This window comes from Phyllobates terribilis, unplaced genomic scaffold, assembly GCF_046119375.1.
Source record: "Phyllobates terribilis strain yellow unplaced genomic scaffold, ASM4611937v1 Scaffold_25__1_contigs__length_18738178, whole genome shotgun sequence".
In the NCBI taxonomy this organism is placed as follows: Eukaryota; Metazoa; Chordata; class Amphibia; order Anura; family Dendrobatidae; genus Phyllobates; species Phyllobates terribilis.
The window spans coordinates 6,107,853-6,124,654 of record NW_027362785.1 but is presented as its reverse complement, the minus strand read 5'-3'; the positions used below and the strand labels follow the sequence as shown (position 1 = coordinate 6,124,654).

Sequence of the window (16,802 nt, the reverse complement as noted above, 5' to 3'; positions counted from 1 at the left end):
TCTCTCTGGATTCTCCTTCCTGTCTTGATTCTCCTTCCTCTCTACATTCTCCTCCTCCCTCTCTGGAGTCTCCGCCTTCCTCTCTGGAGTCTTCTTCTTCCTCTCTGGAGTCTCCTCCTTCCTCTCTGGAGTCTCCTTCTTCCTCTCTGGAGTCTCCTCCTTCCTCTCTGGAGTCTCCTCCTCCCTCTCTGGAGTCTCCTTCCTCTCTGGAGTCTCCTTCTTCCTCTCTGGAGTCACCTCCTTCCTCTCTGGAGTCTCCTACTCCCTCTCTGGAGTCTCCTCCTTTCTCTCTGGATTCTCCTTCCTCTCTGGAGTCTCCTACTCCCTCTATGGAGTCTCCTTCCTCTCTGGAGTCTCCTACTCCCTCTCTGGAGTCTCCTCCTTTCTCTCTGGATTCTCCTTCCTCTCTGGAGTCTCCTACTCCCTCTATGGAGTCTCCTTCCTCTCTGGAGTCTCCTACTCCCTCTATGGAGTCTCCTCCTTCCTCTCTGGAGTCTCCTCCTTCCTCTCTGGAGTCTCCTCCTTTCTCTCTGGATTCTCCTTCCTGTCTTGATTCTCCTTCCTCTCTACATTCTCCTCCTCCCTCTCCGGAGTCTCTTCCTTCCCTCTCTGGAGTCTCCTCCTTCCCTCTCTGGAGTCTCCTCCTTCCTTCTTTGGAGTCTCCTCCTCCCTCTCTGGAGTCTCCTCCTCCCTCTCTGGAGTCTCCTTCCTCTCTGGAGTCTCCTTCTTCCTCTCTGGAGTCTCCTTCCTCTCTGGAGTCTCCTTCCTCTCTGGAGTCTCCTTCTTCCTCTCTGGAGTCTCCTTCCTCTCTGGAGTCTCCTTCTTCCTCTCTGGAGTCTCCTCCTTCCTCTCTGGAGTCTCCTCCTTCCTCTCTGGAGTCTCCTCCTCCCTCTCTGGAGTCTCCTCCTCCCTCTCTGGAGTCTCCTTCCTCTCTGGAGTCTCCTTCTTCCTCTCTGGAGTCTCCTCCTTCCTCTCTGGAGTCTCCTCCTTCCCTCTCTGGAGTCTCCTCCTTCCTTCTTTGGAGTCTCCTCCTCCCTCTCTGGAGTCTCCTTCCTCTCTGGAGTCTCCTCCTTCCTCTCTGGAGTCTCCTTCTTCCTCTCTGGAGTCTCCTTCTTCCTCTCTGGAGTCTCCTCCTCCCTCTCTGGAGTCTCCTTCCTCTCTGGAGTCTCCTCCTTCCTCTCTGGAGTCTCCTCCTCCCTCTCTGGAGTCTCCTTCCTCTCTGGAGTCTCCTTCTTCCTCTCTGGAGTCTCCTCCTTCCTCTCTGGAGTCTCCTCCTTCCCTCTCTGGAGTCTCCTCCTTCCCTCTCTGGAGTCTCCTCCTTCCTTCTTTGGAGTCTCCTCCTCCCTCTCTGGAGTCTCCTTCCTCTCTGGAGTCTCCTCCTTCCTCTCTGGAGTCTCCTCCTTCCTCTCTGGAGTCTCCTTCTTCCTCTCTGGAGTCTCCTTCTTCCTCTCTGGAGTCTCCTCCTTCCTCTCTGGAGTCTCCTCCTTCCTCTCTGGAGTCTCCTCCTTCCTCTCTGGAGTCTCCTCCTTCCTCTCTGGAGTCTCCTCCTTCCTCTCTGGATTCCCTTTCCCCTTCTCTGAACTCTCCTCCTCCTGCTAAAGTTTCTCCTCTATCCTCTAGGACCAGACCCCTCTCCTCCTTCCCATCACTCCCTCATTACTTGCAGTCCCGTCCTCCGTTTCCTCCTCCATCACCCTCCTTTCTTACCCTCGACCTCCTCTTATGGTCACCACCTCTTGATCTTCTTTCCATGGTTTCCTCACCTCCAGGCCTTTTCTTTCATCCACCCGATTTTTTCCTGGTTCCTCTCGGTCTCTCCATTTTCCCTCCCGGTGACACCTCCAGTCCCTCCTTGGTTTTTTTCTTCTTAGGCCACGGCCCCACTATCAGTATTCGATCAGTATTCGGTCAGTATTTGTTCTCAGGAGTGGGTGATAAATGCAGAATTGGTGTCTTGTTTCTATTCCACCTTTTCTCTGATTGTTCCTCACCTGGTTTTGGCTCCAACTCCTGAGAAAAAATACTGACCGAATACTGATAGTAAATGGGCTCTGAAATAGAATGGAGCGGGGTCCGTGCGTTCGTAGCCACTGTTCCATTTTCCCGGGATCGGTGAGGGTCGTCAGACCCTGAGCGATCAGTAAGTGTCCTCTGAAGAATTGAGAACTTGCTAAGATGGATATGACCCTTTAAATTATTTTCTCGTGTAACCTCTCGTCTACAGAAACTTTCCCTCTTATCACAAGACATCGGCCACAATAAAGCACAAAAGACGGAAATCTGTCGTATTGATATCACGAGTTTACTGACACGGCATCGATCTCTTGTACAATGAGGCCACGAGTGATGAATCTCCTTAACGGGAAGCCATCATCAGAAAATGATTTTTAAAATCAGTTTTTTTGTCACTTATATTTTTGCCAATGTTTTTCTCTAGATCTTTAAAAAAAAAAAAAAATATTAGTAATTTTAATATTTTATTCTCATACTTGCAGGAAGAGTTTTCAGCAGACTACTTATCACCACAGACAGGATTGTAATGACTGGTACCAGCTCTATGCACAAGCGATAACTCCGGATCCACCATTCACTATAGTATTGCAGTACATAGTATAAGCAATCAGTGGACTAAAAAAAATATTGGAAAAAGTCAAGAAAAAAAGTTTTTCCAAACTATAAAACTTTAAAGAAAAAAAAAAATATATAAAAATTCAAATCTTCCCTTCTGTTCCCCCTTTAAAAAAATAAAGGAAATAAACATATATAGTATCGGTGCATTGGTAAAAATCAGGTCTAATAAAATATGAAATGAATTAATCTGATCTGTAAACTCTAAAGAGAGAAAAAAGATAAACTTTTTACAACATTCCAAGTTTCTTCCTCATTACTTAAACTGAGAAAAATGAATGCTATAAAAATATAGCATAATACAGTGACAAAATTGCAATTTTTTTTTAAAGGGGTTAATAAAGATTGTGATACGGAAAAAAAAATGTTTCCAAAACTGTGAAAAAATAAATACGTTTAATACAAAAACCTGATTTAAAAGTATAGAACATTTTCTGATGACCCTTTCCCTTTAAGACTAAAGTGTACAGTTAGATATAAACGATATGAAGAGCATAAAAAAGCAGTAAAACCAGATGTGCAGCCTAAATATGAAGAAGACTAAGGTCAAGTCAGTGACATCCCCAAATCTACAGAGGTACTCCCCCCACAGAGTGGTGCAGACAGGACAGCGGCTCACAACACCACCAAACAGACTGGTTATATGAAGAGAGTCCAGTACTTATCATGGAGAACTCGAGGGGGTAGAAGAATGGATGCCACCACCGGCCGCGGGTTCACAACACCACCGAACAGACTGGTTATATGAAGAGCGTCCAGTACTTATCATGGAGAACTCGAGGGGGTAGAAGAATGGATCCCACCACCGGCCACAGGTTCACAACACCACCAAACAGACTGGTTATATGAAGAGCGTCCAGTTCTTATCATGGAGGACTGGAGGGGGTAGAAGAATGGATCCCACCACCGGCCACAGGTTCACAACACCACCGAACAGACTGGTTATATGAAGAGCGTCCAGTACTTATCATGGAGAACTCGAGGGGGTAGAAGAATGGATCCCACCACCGGTCGCGGGTTCACAACACCACTGAACAGACTGGTTATATGAAGAGCGTCCAGTACTTATCATGGAGAACTGGAGGGGGTAGAAGAATGGATCCCACCACCGGCCACGGGTTCACAACACCACCGAACAGACTGGTTATATGAAGAGCGTCCAGTACTTATCATGGAGGACTGGAGGGGGTAGAAGCATGGCGCCCACCACCGGCCTCAGGTTCACACCACCACTGAACAGACTGGTTATATGAAGAGCGTCCAGTACTTATCATGGAGAACTGGAGGGGGTAGAAGAATGGATCCCACCAACGGCCGCAGGTTCACACCACCACTGAACAGACTGGTTATATGAAGAGCGTCCAGTACTTATTATGGAGAACTGGAGGGGGAAGAAGAATGAATCCCACCACCTGCCTCGGGTTCACACCACCACTGAACAGACTGGTTATATGAAGAGCGTCCAGTACTTATTATGGAGAACTGGAGGGGGTAGAAGAATGGATCCCACCACCGGCCGCGGGTTCACAACACCACCGAACAGACTGGTTATATAAAGAGCGTCCAGTACTTATCATGGAGAACTGGAGGGGGTAGAAGAATAGATCCCACCACTGACCACGGGTTCACAACACCACCGAACAGACTGGTTATATGAAGAGCGTCCAGTACTTATCATGGAGGACTGGAGGGGGTAGAAGCATGGCGCCCACCACCGGCCTCGGGTTCACACCACCACTGAACAGACTGGTTATATGAAGAGCGTCCAGTTCTTATTATGGAGAACTGGAGGGGGTAGAAGAATGGATCCCACCACCGGCCACAGGTTCACAACACCACCAAACAGACTGGTTATATGAAGAGCGTCCAGTACTTATCATGGAGGACTGGAGGGGGTAGAAGAATGGATCCCACCACCGGCCACAGGTTCACAACACCACCAAACAGACTGGTTATATGAAGAGCGTCCAGTACTTATCATGGAGGACTGGAGGAGGTAGAAGCATGGCGCCCACCACCAGTCGACCCAATGGCAGTGTCAGGACCATGTTGGCATTTCGAGGCCACGTACAAACGTGAAGATACATGACACAGGCCCTTATGGCCATGGAAGCTTCCTACTTTCCTCTCCACTTACGAGAAATTAATAATTGGTAATAACTTTCTGTTTAGAACAAGTTCACATGTCCTGAGCCCCTACCAAGATCACTCGGTGACGACTTAATTCATCCCCTCTTATATCTATACCGGAGACCATATTGGATTTGTATCCTGCTATTTGATGGTGGCTCCAAGTGATGAAGTCAGTCCATCCTCGATGTAGGAGGCCTTTTCGGCCACTTCCTATTCAATAGTGGTACCAAGACGTGAAATCATCAATCCATTGACTCCTATATTGATGCAGGAGGCCATACTGGATATGTATTCTGTTACCTGATGGTGGCACCAGCAGTGGCATAGCGTGGGTAGGCAAGTACCTGGGCTAGGCAAGTATTTTATGCACCTTAACCTGGACCGTTAGCGTTCCCTGAGTCCATTCCATCAGTCCAGTATTGAACGCCTTGTCCTAAAAATACATATATTATATTTTAAGAAAATACTGTTGGAATTATAGTTTGCCCCTTGGCCCTATAGTTTTTTTTTCTGCTGAAATCCGACATCAAATGTTAAAAATAAAAATATTAAATATTGTTAGAATTTATTTTTACTTTTTATTTTCTATTAAAAAATGTTATGTAACTATTTTATTATTACCATAACCCTAGCCCTAACTCTAATCATAGCCCTAGCCCTGGCTCAAGCTCTAGCCCCAATCCAAGCCCTAACTCAGTCTCCAACCCTAGCCCTAACTCTAACCTTAGACCTTACACTTGCCCAAACTCTAACCTTATCCCTACCTTTAACCTTAGCCCTGGTGCAAACTCTAGCCCCAATCCAAGCCCTAACCCAGTCTCCAACCCTAGCCCTAACTCTAACCTTAGACCTTACACTTGCCCAAACTCTAACCTTATCCCTACCTTTAACCTTAGCCCTGGTGCAAACTCTAGCCCCAATCCAAGCCCTAACCCAGTCTCCAACCCTAGCCCTAACTCTAACCTTAGACCTTACACTTGCCCAAACTCTAACCTTATCCCTACCTTTAACCTTAGCCCTGGCTCAAGCCCTAGCCCCAATACAAGCCCTAACCCAGTCTCCAACCCTAGCCCTAACTCTAACCATAGACCTTACACTTGCCCAAACTCTAACCTTATCCCTACCTTTAACCTTAGCCCTGGTGCAAACTCTAGCCACAATCCAAGCCCTAACCCAGTCTCCAACCCTAGCCCAACTCTAACCTTAGACCTTACACTTGCCCTAACTCTAACCTTATCCCTACCTTTAACCTTAGCCCTGGCTCAAGCCCTAGCCCCAATACAAGCCCTAACCCAGTCTCCAACCCTAGCCCTAACTCTAACCTTAGACCTTACACTTGCCCTAACTCTAACCTTATCCCTACCTTTAACCTTAGCCCTGGTGCAAACTCTAGCCCCAATCCAAGCCCTAACCCAGTCTCCAACCCTAGCCCTAACTCTAACCATAGACCTTACACTTGCCCTAACTCTAACCTTATCCCTACCTTTAACCTTAGCCCTGGTGCAAACTCTAGCCCCAATCCAAGCCCTAACCCAGTCTCCAACCCTAGCCCTAACTCTAACCTTAGACCTTACACTTGCCCAAACTCTAACCTTATCCCTACCTTTAACCTTAGCCCTGGTGCAAACTCTAGCCCCAATCCAAGCCCTAACCCAGTCTCCAACCCTAGCCCTAACTCTAACCTTAGACCTTACACTTGCCCAAACTCTAACCTTATCCCTACCTTTAACCTTAGCCCTGGTGCAAACTCTAGCCCCAATCCAAGCCCTAACCCAGTTTCCAACCCTAGCCCTAACTCTAATCTTAGCCTTAGCCCTGGCTCAAGCCCTAGCCCCAATATAAGCCCTAACCCAGTCTCCAACCCTAGCCCTAACTCTAACCTTAGACCTTACACTTGCCCAAACTCTAACCTTATCCCTACCTTTAACCTTAGCCCTGGCTCAAGCCCTAACCCCAATACAAGCCCTAACCCAGTCTCCAACCCTAGCCCTAACTCTAACCATAGACCTTACACTTGCCCAAACTCTAACCTTATCCCTACCTTTAACCTTAGCCCTGGTGCAAACTCTAGCCCCAATCCAAGCCCTAACCCAGTCTCCAACCCTAGCCCTAACTCTAACCATAGACCTTACACTTGCCCTAACTCTAACCTTATCCTTACCTTTAACCTTAGCCCTGGTGCAAACTCTAGCCCCAATCCAAGCCCTAACCCAGTCTCCAACCCTAGCCCTAACTCTAACCTTAGACCTTACACTTGCCCAAACTCTAACCTTATCCCTACCTTTAACCTTAGCCCTGGTGTAAACTCTAGCCCCAATCCAAGCCCTAACCCAGTCTCCAACCTTAACCCTAACTCTAACCTTAGACCTTATACTTGCCCAAACTCTAACCTTATCCCTACCTTTAACCTTAGCCCTGGTGCAAGCTCTAGCCCCAATCCAAGCCCTAACCCAGTCTCCAACCCTAGCCCTAACTCTAACCTTAGACCTTATACTTGCCCAAACTCTAACCTTATCCCTACCTTTAACCTTAGCCCTGGCTCAAGCCCTAGCCCCAATACAAGCCCTAACCCAGTCTCCAACCCTAGCCCTAACTCTAACCTTAGACCTTACACTTGCCCTAACTCTAACCTTATCCCTACCTTTAACCTTAGCCCTGGTGCAAACTCTAGCCCCAATCCAAGCCCTAACCCAGTCCCCAACCCCAATCCTAGCCCTAACTCTGGCCCTATACTAGCCCAAAGGGAGAGATTTTGCACCCACATAAAATTTGGCATCTGGGGCAACCTCCCCTGTGGCACCTCCTCCCCATGCAATGCCACTGGGCACCAGTGATTGATTTATCGCCTCTAACATGTTACATAACTATTGATATATTTGTGAAATCGAGCACTTGACATAAATAGGATCTGCAGATCTCTGGGGCACCTCCAGTAAACGCTCTAGCTCGTAATTCTTACCCAGTCACCCCAGACGTAAAATACAGCATAGAGGGGCTCAGAGAAAACGGCGGAGAAGGTGTGCAAGTGTCTAATTGGCCCTTGTAACTCGTAAAAGGACAATTGCCCAGCTTCATAATCCAGATAGATCCTGAACCTGTGAGAGGACACGTAATGAGGGATCTGGCTTACGTCGCTGGAATGTATGGCCGAATACTCCTGATTAAATTTACATAAACCCCAGGACTTGCCGTTATTTCCAATGTAGGACTGGACGCCTTTCCTGTCTATACTGGGATAACACACCCCAATCATCCAGTCTCCTGACTCACTGGTCTCCACCTCCCAGTAATGGCGTCCCGAGGAGAAGCTCCTGGTGCTCATCACCTGACAATACTGAAATCTCCCTGGAGTTTCGAGACGACACTGATTTAGATCTGACCAGGATACAGATTTCAGATCCCCAGATACTGCGACGTAATTACCAGCCGTATTTAGATCAAGTAATATATCCAGAGACTCGGACACGTAAATCCCTCTTTTCACTCCCGTCATGATGTCAGCTAGACCGGCATGTAAGGCCGCAGAGATCAGACCTTCATCTAGATCCCCAGCCTCGTGGACCTTCTTATCTTCTCTCTCTCTGTCTTCATCATCTCCCTCCTGACGGTCATAAAAGTCATCTCTTATGGATGCCCGTCCTTGTAGGACAGCGACAGGATCGCTCATGTGGCACAGCTCAACATGATCGCTCATGTGGCACAGCTCCTCAACATCGAACATTTTCCTGGACAGCTCGTCCTTCTTCATCTCCAGCTGTTGGATCAGGTTAGAGACCGTGTGCGACACCTGCTCTTCCCAGTTGGATATTTCACTGAGGACCCTTTTCTCCAGAAGGTCCAACTGTTCCCGAATATCCCTAAACAGCACGTTCACCTGCTTGGTCACACCGGCTGCTTTTTCTTGCACGTCAGCCCTTCGTTTTTGCAAGTTCTTGACTCGTTTCTCGGTCTTCTTTTTTTTTACAGTCAACTTTTCCAAAAAATGTATTAGTCTGTCTCTCTTTTTTTCGAAAGCTGCATTGATGGGCTCCACGTAGTGTCCCTTATGTTCTCCAAACGCGATACAAGATACGCAGATGCAAACGGCGTCCTTGGAGCAGTAGTATTCAAGGATCTTCTTGTGTGTGGAGCATTTTCTCTTTCCGTAAGAAGTGGTGGGCTCTGATAAGACGTGTTCTGGGGACATGCTGTGGACCCTCAGATGACTGTCGCACAGAGAGGCTTCACACAGCAGACAGGATTTGACAGCAGGTACCGGAGAATGAATGCAGTAAGTGCAGAATATCCCTGGTGCTTCATGGCCCTCATGGGACATGGATGGACACTCTGTTGGGTGGCACAGGTTGATGCTCCTCTGCAACGTTGGTCTCTCGTGAAACCTTTTTCTGCATTCAGGACAGGTGTAAACTCCAGACTCCTGCTGAGTATCCAGCTCACGATCGATACATCCCCGGCAGAAGTTGTGCCCACACCTCAAGGTGACAGGATCCGTGTAAATGCCCAGGCAGATGGAGCAGTTCTGCCCATATTTGAAGTCAGCAGCTGCCATACTTGCAATCAGGAAGTGTCTCTTTATTTGGCAAATCCAGTTTCAATGGCCGGGATTGTTCCACTCCCGCTGGGAAAAGTCTCAATTCTTCTTTTGCCGTAACTTTTTTTTGGGGGGTATATTAAAAGGCTTTGGACGATTACGGCAGGTTTCCCCTCGCGGTTTTGCCCTGAATGCACAGACGTACCTTTTTTTTTTTTTTTTCCTGTGTCTCTTTCTCTGTGAGAACGGAACACCAGACCGTCAGCTGTGTTGAAAATTACGCGGTTGCCAGCTGAGTTCGCCATCTTGTGGAAAAAAAGGAGAAGACACAAAAGATTTCTTGCGTAATTCGCTATATTGTTGCACCTGGAGAAGGGCAGTTATTACCGCTGATCATCGCCACTCCCGCACCTTCTTGCTTACCAACTGGAGCTAATGCCCTTTTGGTGGCACGAAGGGTAAAAAACTCAAGGACTTGCAGTAGGTGCACTGGTCATTTATAAATGACACAAACCAAAGTTATTACCCATTGTTATGGAGGAGTTATGGATTAGGTAAGTACAGGGCCACCATCAGGGCATTACTGCCCTTACTGTTGTATGGGGCCTGGTGAACAGCAGTAAAGAGCAGGGGCCCAGTCCCTTGCTCTTGTGCTTCTGCTCACCGGGCCCCGGGGTTTCGTGTGCCGCCGCCACTGTGTGCCTGCGTGCTCCAGCTGTGTGCCGCTGCCGCCATCTCCTCCGCGCAGGTAACCTTGGAGCTGCATGGCTGTCAAAACTGAATGGCCGTGCAGCTTCAGGGGAGTCCCTCCTCCCCTTCAGTGACACGCTGAAGACAACCTGGGAGTGGGGGGGAGCTAATGATGAACTGGGAGTGTGGGGAGGGGAGCTAATGATGAACTGGGAGTGTGGGGGGGGGGAGCTAATGATGAACTGGGAGTGTGGGGGGGGGCTAATGATGAACTGGGAGTGTGGGGGGGGGAGCTAATGATGAACTGGGAGTGTGGGGGAGCTAATGATGAACTGGGAGTGTGGGGGGGGGAGCTAATGATGAACTGGGAGTGTGGGGGGGCTAATGATGAACTGGGAGTGTGGGGGAGCTAATGATGAACTGGGAGTGTGGGGGGGGAGCTAATGATGAACTGGGAGTGTGGGGGGGGGCTAATGATGAACTGGGAGTGTGGGGGGGAGCTAATGATGAACTGGGAGTGTGGGGGAGCTAATGATGAACTGGGAGTGGGGGAGCTAATGATGAACTGGGAGTGGGGGAGCTAATGATGAACTGGGAGTGTGGGGGAGCTAATGATGAACTGGGAGTGTGGGGGGGGGCTAATGATGAACTGGGAGTGTGGGGGGGGCTAATGATGAACTGGGAGTGTGGGGGAGCTAATGATGAACTGGGAGTGTGGGGGGAGCTAATAATGAACTGGGAGTGTGGGGGGGAGCTAATAATGAACTGGGAGTGTGGGGGGGAGCTAATGATGAACTGGGAGTGTGGGGGGGGCTAATGATGAACTGGGAGTGTGGGGGAGCTAATGATGAACTGGGAGTGTGGGGGGAGCTAATAATGAACTGGGAGTGTGGGGGGGAGCTAATAATGAACTGGGAGTGTGGGGGGGAGCTAATGATGAACTGGGAGTGTGGGGGGAGCTAATAATGAACTGGGAGTGGGGGAGCTAATGATGAACTGGGAGTGTGGGGGGAGCTAATGATGAACTGGGAGTGTGGGGAGGGGAGCTAATGATGAACTGGGAGTGTGGGGGGGGGCTAATGATGAACTGGGAGTGTGGGGGGGAGCTAATGATGAACTGGGAGTGTGGGGGAGCTAATGATGAACTGGGAGTGGGGGAGCTAATGATGAACTGGGAGTGGGGGAGCTAATGATGAACTGAGAGTGTGGGGGGAGCTAATGATGAACTGGGAGTGGGGGAGCTAATGATGAACTGGGAGTGTGGGGGAGCTAATGATGAACTGGGAGTGGGGGAGCTAATGATGAACTGGGAGTGTGGGGGAGCTAATGATGAACTGGGAGTGGGGGAGCTAATGATGAACTGGGAGTGGGGGAGCTAATGATGAACTGAGAGTGTGGGGGAGCTAATGATGAACTGGGAGTGGGGGAGCTAATGATGAACTGGGAGTGTGGGGGAGCTAATGATGAACTGGGAGTGTGGGGGAGCTAATGATGAACTGGGAGTGTGGGGGGGGGCTAATGATGAACTGGGAGTGTGGGGGGGGCTAATGATGAACTGGGAGTGTGGGGGAGCTAATGATGAACTGGGAGTGTGGGGGGAGCTAATAATGAACTGGGAGTGTGGGGGGGAGCTAATAATGAACTGGAAGTGTGGGGGGGAGCTAATGATGAACTGGGAGTGTGGGGGGGGCTAATGATGAACTGGGAGTGTGGGGGAGCTAATGATGAACTGGGAGTGTGGGGGGAGCTAATAATGAACTGGGAGTGTGGGGGGGAGCTAATAATGAACTGGGAGTGTGGGGGGGAGCTAATGATGAACTGGGAGTGTGGGGGGAGCTAATAATGAACTGGGAGTGGGGGAGCTAATGATGAACTGGGAGTGTGGGGGGAGCTAATGATGAACTGGGAGTGTGGGGGGAGCTAATAATGAACTGGGAGTGTGGGGGGAGCTAATAATGAACTGGGAGTGTGGGGGGAGCTAATAATGAACTGGGAGTGTGGGGGGAGCTAATAATGAACTGGGAGTGTGGGGGGAGCTAATAATGAACTGGGAGTGTGGGGGGGAGCTAATGATGAACTGGGAGTGTGGGGGGAGCTAATGATGAACTGGGAGTGTGGGGGGAGCTAATGATGAACTGGGAGTGTGGGGGGAGCTAATGATGAACTGGGAGTGTGGGGGGAGCTAATAATGAACTGGGAGTGTGGGGGGAGCTAATAATGAACTGGGAGTGTGGGGGGGAGCTAATGATGAACTGGGAGTGTGGGGGGGAGCTAATGATGAACTGGGAGTGTGGGGGGGAGCTAATGATGAACTGGGAGTGTGGGGGGAGCTAATGATGAACTGGGAGTGTGGGGGGAGCTAATGATGAACTGGGAGTGTGGGGGGAGCTAATGATGAACTGGGAGTGTGGGGGGGCTAATGATGAACTGGGAGTGGGGGGGCTAATGATGAACTGGGAGTGTGGGGGGAGCTAATAATGAACTGGGAGTGTGGGGGGAGCTAATGATGAACTGGGAGTGTGGGGGGAGCTAATAATGAACTGGGAGTGTGGGGTGGAGCTAATGATGAACTGGGAGTGTGGGGGGAGCTAATAATGAACTGGGAGTGGGGGGGAGCTAATGATGAACTGGGAGTGTGGGGGGGGTGCTAATGATGAACTGGGAGTGTGGGGGGAGCTAATGATGAACTGGGAGTGTGGGGGGGGGCTAATGATGAACTGGGAGTGTGGGGGGAGCTAATGATGAACTGGGAGTGTGGGGGGAGCTAATAATGAACTGGGAGTGGGGGGGAGCTAATAATGAACTGGGAGTGTGGGGGGGGGGTGCTAATGATGAACTGGGAGTGTGGGGGGAGCTAATGATGAACTGGGAGTGTGGGGGAGCTAATGATGAACTGGGAGTGTGGGGGGGAGCTAATGATGAACTGGGAGTGTGGGGGGGGGCTAATGATGAACTGGGAGTGTGGGGGGGGGGGGCTAATGATGAACTGGGAGTGTGGGGGGGGCTAATGATGAACTGGGAGTGGGGGGGAGCTAATGATGAACTGGGAGTGTGGGGGGGGGTGCTAATGATGAACTGGGAGTGTGGGGGGAGCTAATGATGAACTGGGAGTGTGGGGGAGCTAATGATGAACTGGGAGTGTGGGGGGGAGCTAATGATGAACTGGGAGTGTGGGGGGGGCTAATGATGAACTGGGAGTGTGGGGGGGGGCTAATGATGAACTGGGAGTGTGGGGGGGGCTAATGATGAACTGGGAGTGTGGGGGGAGCTAATGATGAACTGGGAGTGTGGGGGGCTAATGATGAACTGGGAGTGTGGGGGGGCTAATGATGAACTGGGAGTGTGGGGGGGAGCTAATGATGAACTGGGAGTGTGGGGGGGAGCTAATGATGAACTGGGAGTGGGGGGGAGCTAATGATGAACTGGGAGTGGGGGGAGCTAATGATGAACTGGGAGTGTGGGGGGGAGCTAATGATGAACTGGGAGTGTGGGGGAGCTAATGATGAACTGGGAGTGTGGGGGGGCTAATGATGAACTGGGAGTGTGGGGGGGCTAATGATGAACTGGGAGTGTGGGGGAGCTAATGATGAACTGGGAGTGTGGGGGAGCTAATGATGAACTGGGAGTGTGGGGGAGCTAATGATGAACTGGGAGTGGGGGGGAGCTAATGATGAACTGGGAGTGTGGGGGGAGCTAATGATGAACTGGGAGTGTGAGGGGGAGCTAATGATGAACTGGGAGTGTGGGGGAGCTAATGATGAACTGGGAGTGTGGGGGGGCTAATGATGAACTGGGAGTGTGGGGGGGGCTAATGATGAACTGGGAGTGTGGGGGGAGCTAATGATGAACTGGGAGTGTGGGGGGGGCTAATGATGAACTGGGAGTGTGGGGGGGGCTAATGATGAACTGGGAGCGTGGGGGAGCTAATGATGAACTGGGAGTGTGGGGGGAGCTAATGATGAACTGGGAGTGTGGGGGGAGCTAATGATGAACTGGGAGTGTGGGGGGGAGCTAATGATGAACTGGGAGCGTGGGGGAGCTAATGATGAACTGGGAGTGTGGGGGGAGCTAATGATGAACTGGGAGTGTGGGGGGAGCTAATGATGAACTGGGAGTGTGGGGGAGCTAATGATGAACTGGGAGTGTGGGGGGGCTAATGATGAACTGGGAGTAGGGGGGAGCTAATGATGAACTGGGAGTGTGGGGGGGGGGGCTAATGATGAACTGGGAGTGTGGGGGGGGCTAATGATGAACTGGGAGTGTGGGGGGGGGCTAATGATGAACTGGGAGTGTGGGGGGGGAGCTAATGAACTGGGAGTGTGGGGGGAGCTAATGATGAACTGGGAGTGTGGGGGGGGATAATAATGAACTGGGAGTGTGGGGGGAGCTAATGATGAACTGGGAGTGGGGGGGAACTAATGATGAACTGGGAGTGTGGGGGGGCTAATGATGAACTGGGAGTGTGGGGGGGGGCTAATAATGAACTGGGAGTGTGGGGGGGAACTAATAATGAACTGGGAGTGGGGGGGAACTAATGATGAACTGGGAGTGTGGGGGGGCTAATGATGAACTGGGAGTGTGGGGGGGCTAATGATGAACTGGGAGTGTGGGGGGGCTAATGATGAACTGGGAGTGTGGGGGGGCTAATGATGAACTGGGAGCGTGGGGGAGCTAATGATGAACTGGGAGTGTGGGGGGAGCTAATGATGAACTGGGAGTGTGGGGGGGCTAATGATGAACTGGGAGTGTGGGGGGGCTAATGATGAACTGGGAGTGTGGGGGAGCTAATGATGAACTGGGAGTGGGGGGGAGCTAATGATGAACTGGGAGTGTGGGGGGAGCTAATGATGAACTGGGAGTGTGGGGGGGGCTAATGATGAACTGGGAGTGTGGGGGTGCTAATGATGAACTGGGAGTGTGGGGGGGGCTAATGATGAACTGGGAGTGTGGGGGGGGCTAATGATGAACTGGGAGCGTGGGGGAGCTAATGATGAACTGGGAGTGTGGGGGGAGCTAATGATGAACTGGGAGTGTGGGGGGGGCTAATGATGAACTGGGAGCGTGGGGGAGCTAATGATGAACTGGGAGTGTGGGGGGAGCTAATGATGAACTGGGAGTGTGGGGGGAGCTAATGATGAACTGGGAGTGTGGGGGGGAGCTAATGATGAACTGGGAGTGTGGGGGGAGCTAATGATGAACTGGGAGTGTGGGGGGAGCTAATGATGAACTGGGAGTGTGGGGGGAGCTAATGATGAACTGGGAGTGTGGGGGAGCTAATGATGAACTGGGAGCGTGGGGGGGGCTAATGATGAACTGGGAGTGTGGGGGGGGCTAATGATGAACTGGGAGTGTGGGGGGGCTAATGATGAACTGGGAGTGTGGGGGGGCTAATGATGAACTGGGAGTGTGGGGGGGGGCTAATGATGAACTGGGAGTGTGGGGGGGGAGCTAATGAACTGGGAGTGTGGGGGGAGCTAATGATGAACTGGGAGTGTGGGGGGGGATAATAATGAACTGGGAGTGTGGGGGGAGCTAATGATGAACTGGGAGTGGGGGGGAACTAATGATGAACTGGGAGTGTGGGGGGGCTAATGATGAACTGGGAGTGTGGGGGGGGCTAATAATGAACTGGGAGTGTGGGGGGGAACTAATAATGAACTGGGAGTGGGGGGGAACTAATGATGAACTGGGAGTGTGGGGGGGCTAATGATGAACTGGGAGTGTGGGGGGGCTAATGATGAACTGGGAGTGTGGGGGGAGCTAATAATGAACTGGGAGTGTGGGGGGAACTAATGATGAACTGGGAGTGTGGGGGGGCTAATGATGAACTGGGAGTGTGGGGGGAGCTAATAATGAACTGGGAGTGGGGGGGAACTAATGATGAACTGGGAGTGTGGGGGGGCTAATGATGAACTGGGAGTGTGGGGGGAGCTAATAATGAACTGGGAGTGTGGGGGGGGGCTAATAATGAACTGGGAGTGTGGGGGGGGCTAATAATGAACTGGGAGTGTGGGGGGGAGCTAATGATGAACTGGGAGTGGAGGGGGAGCTAATGATGAACTTGGAGTGTGGGGGGGCTAATAATGAACTGGGAGTGGAGGGGGAGCTAATGATGAACTGGGAGTGTGGGGGGCTAATGATGAATTGGGAGTGTGGGGGCAGCTAATGATGAACTTGGAGTGTGGGGGGGCTAATAATGAACTGGGAGTGGAGGGGGAGCTAATGATGAACTGGGAGTGTGGGGGGCTAATGATGAATTGGGAGTGTGGGGGGGCTAATGATGAACTGGGAGTGTGGGGGGGCTAATGATTAACTGGGAGTGTGGGGGGCTAATGATGAATTGGGAGTGTGGGGGGGCTAATGATGAACTGGGAGTGTGGGGGGGCTAATGATTAACTGGGAGTGTGGGGGGCTAATGATGAACTGGGAGTGTGGGGGGCTAATGATGAACTTGGAGTGTGGGGGGGCTAATAATGAACTGGGAGTGGAGGGGGAGCTAATGATGAACTGGGAGTGTGGGGGGCTAATGATGAATTGGGAGTGTGGGGGGGCTAATGATGAACTGGGAGTGTGGGGGGGCTAATGATTAACTGGGAGTGTGGGGGGCTAATGATGAACTGGGAGTGTGGGGGGCTAATGATGAACTGGGAGTGTGAGGGGGAGTTATTGATGAACTGGGAGTGTGAGGGGGAGTTATTGATGAACTGGGAGTGTGGGGGGGGGGCTAATGATGAACTGGGAGTGTGGGGGGCTAATGATGAACTGGGAGTGGGCGGGAGCTAATGATGAACTGTGAGTGGGGGGGCTAATGATGAATTGG

General features: G+C 51.0%; 1 pseudogene; it reads right to left on the bottom strand.

The window, feature by feature from the left end:
- Positions 1-2,194: 2,194 nt before the first annotated feature.
- The window catches only part of LOC141176437 (uncharacterized), a 40,320-nt pseudogene continuing 25,712 nt past the window's right edge, over positions 2,195-16,802 (bottom strand).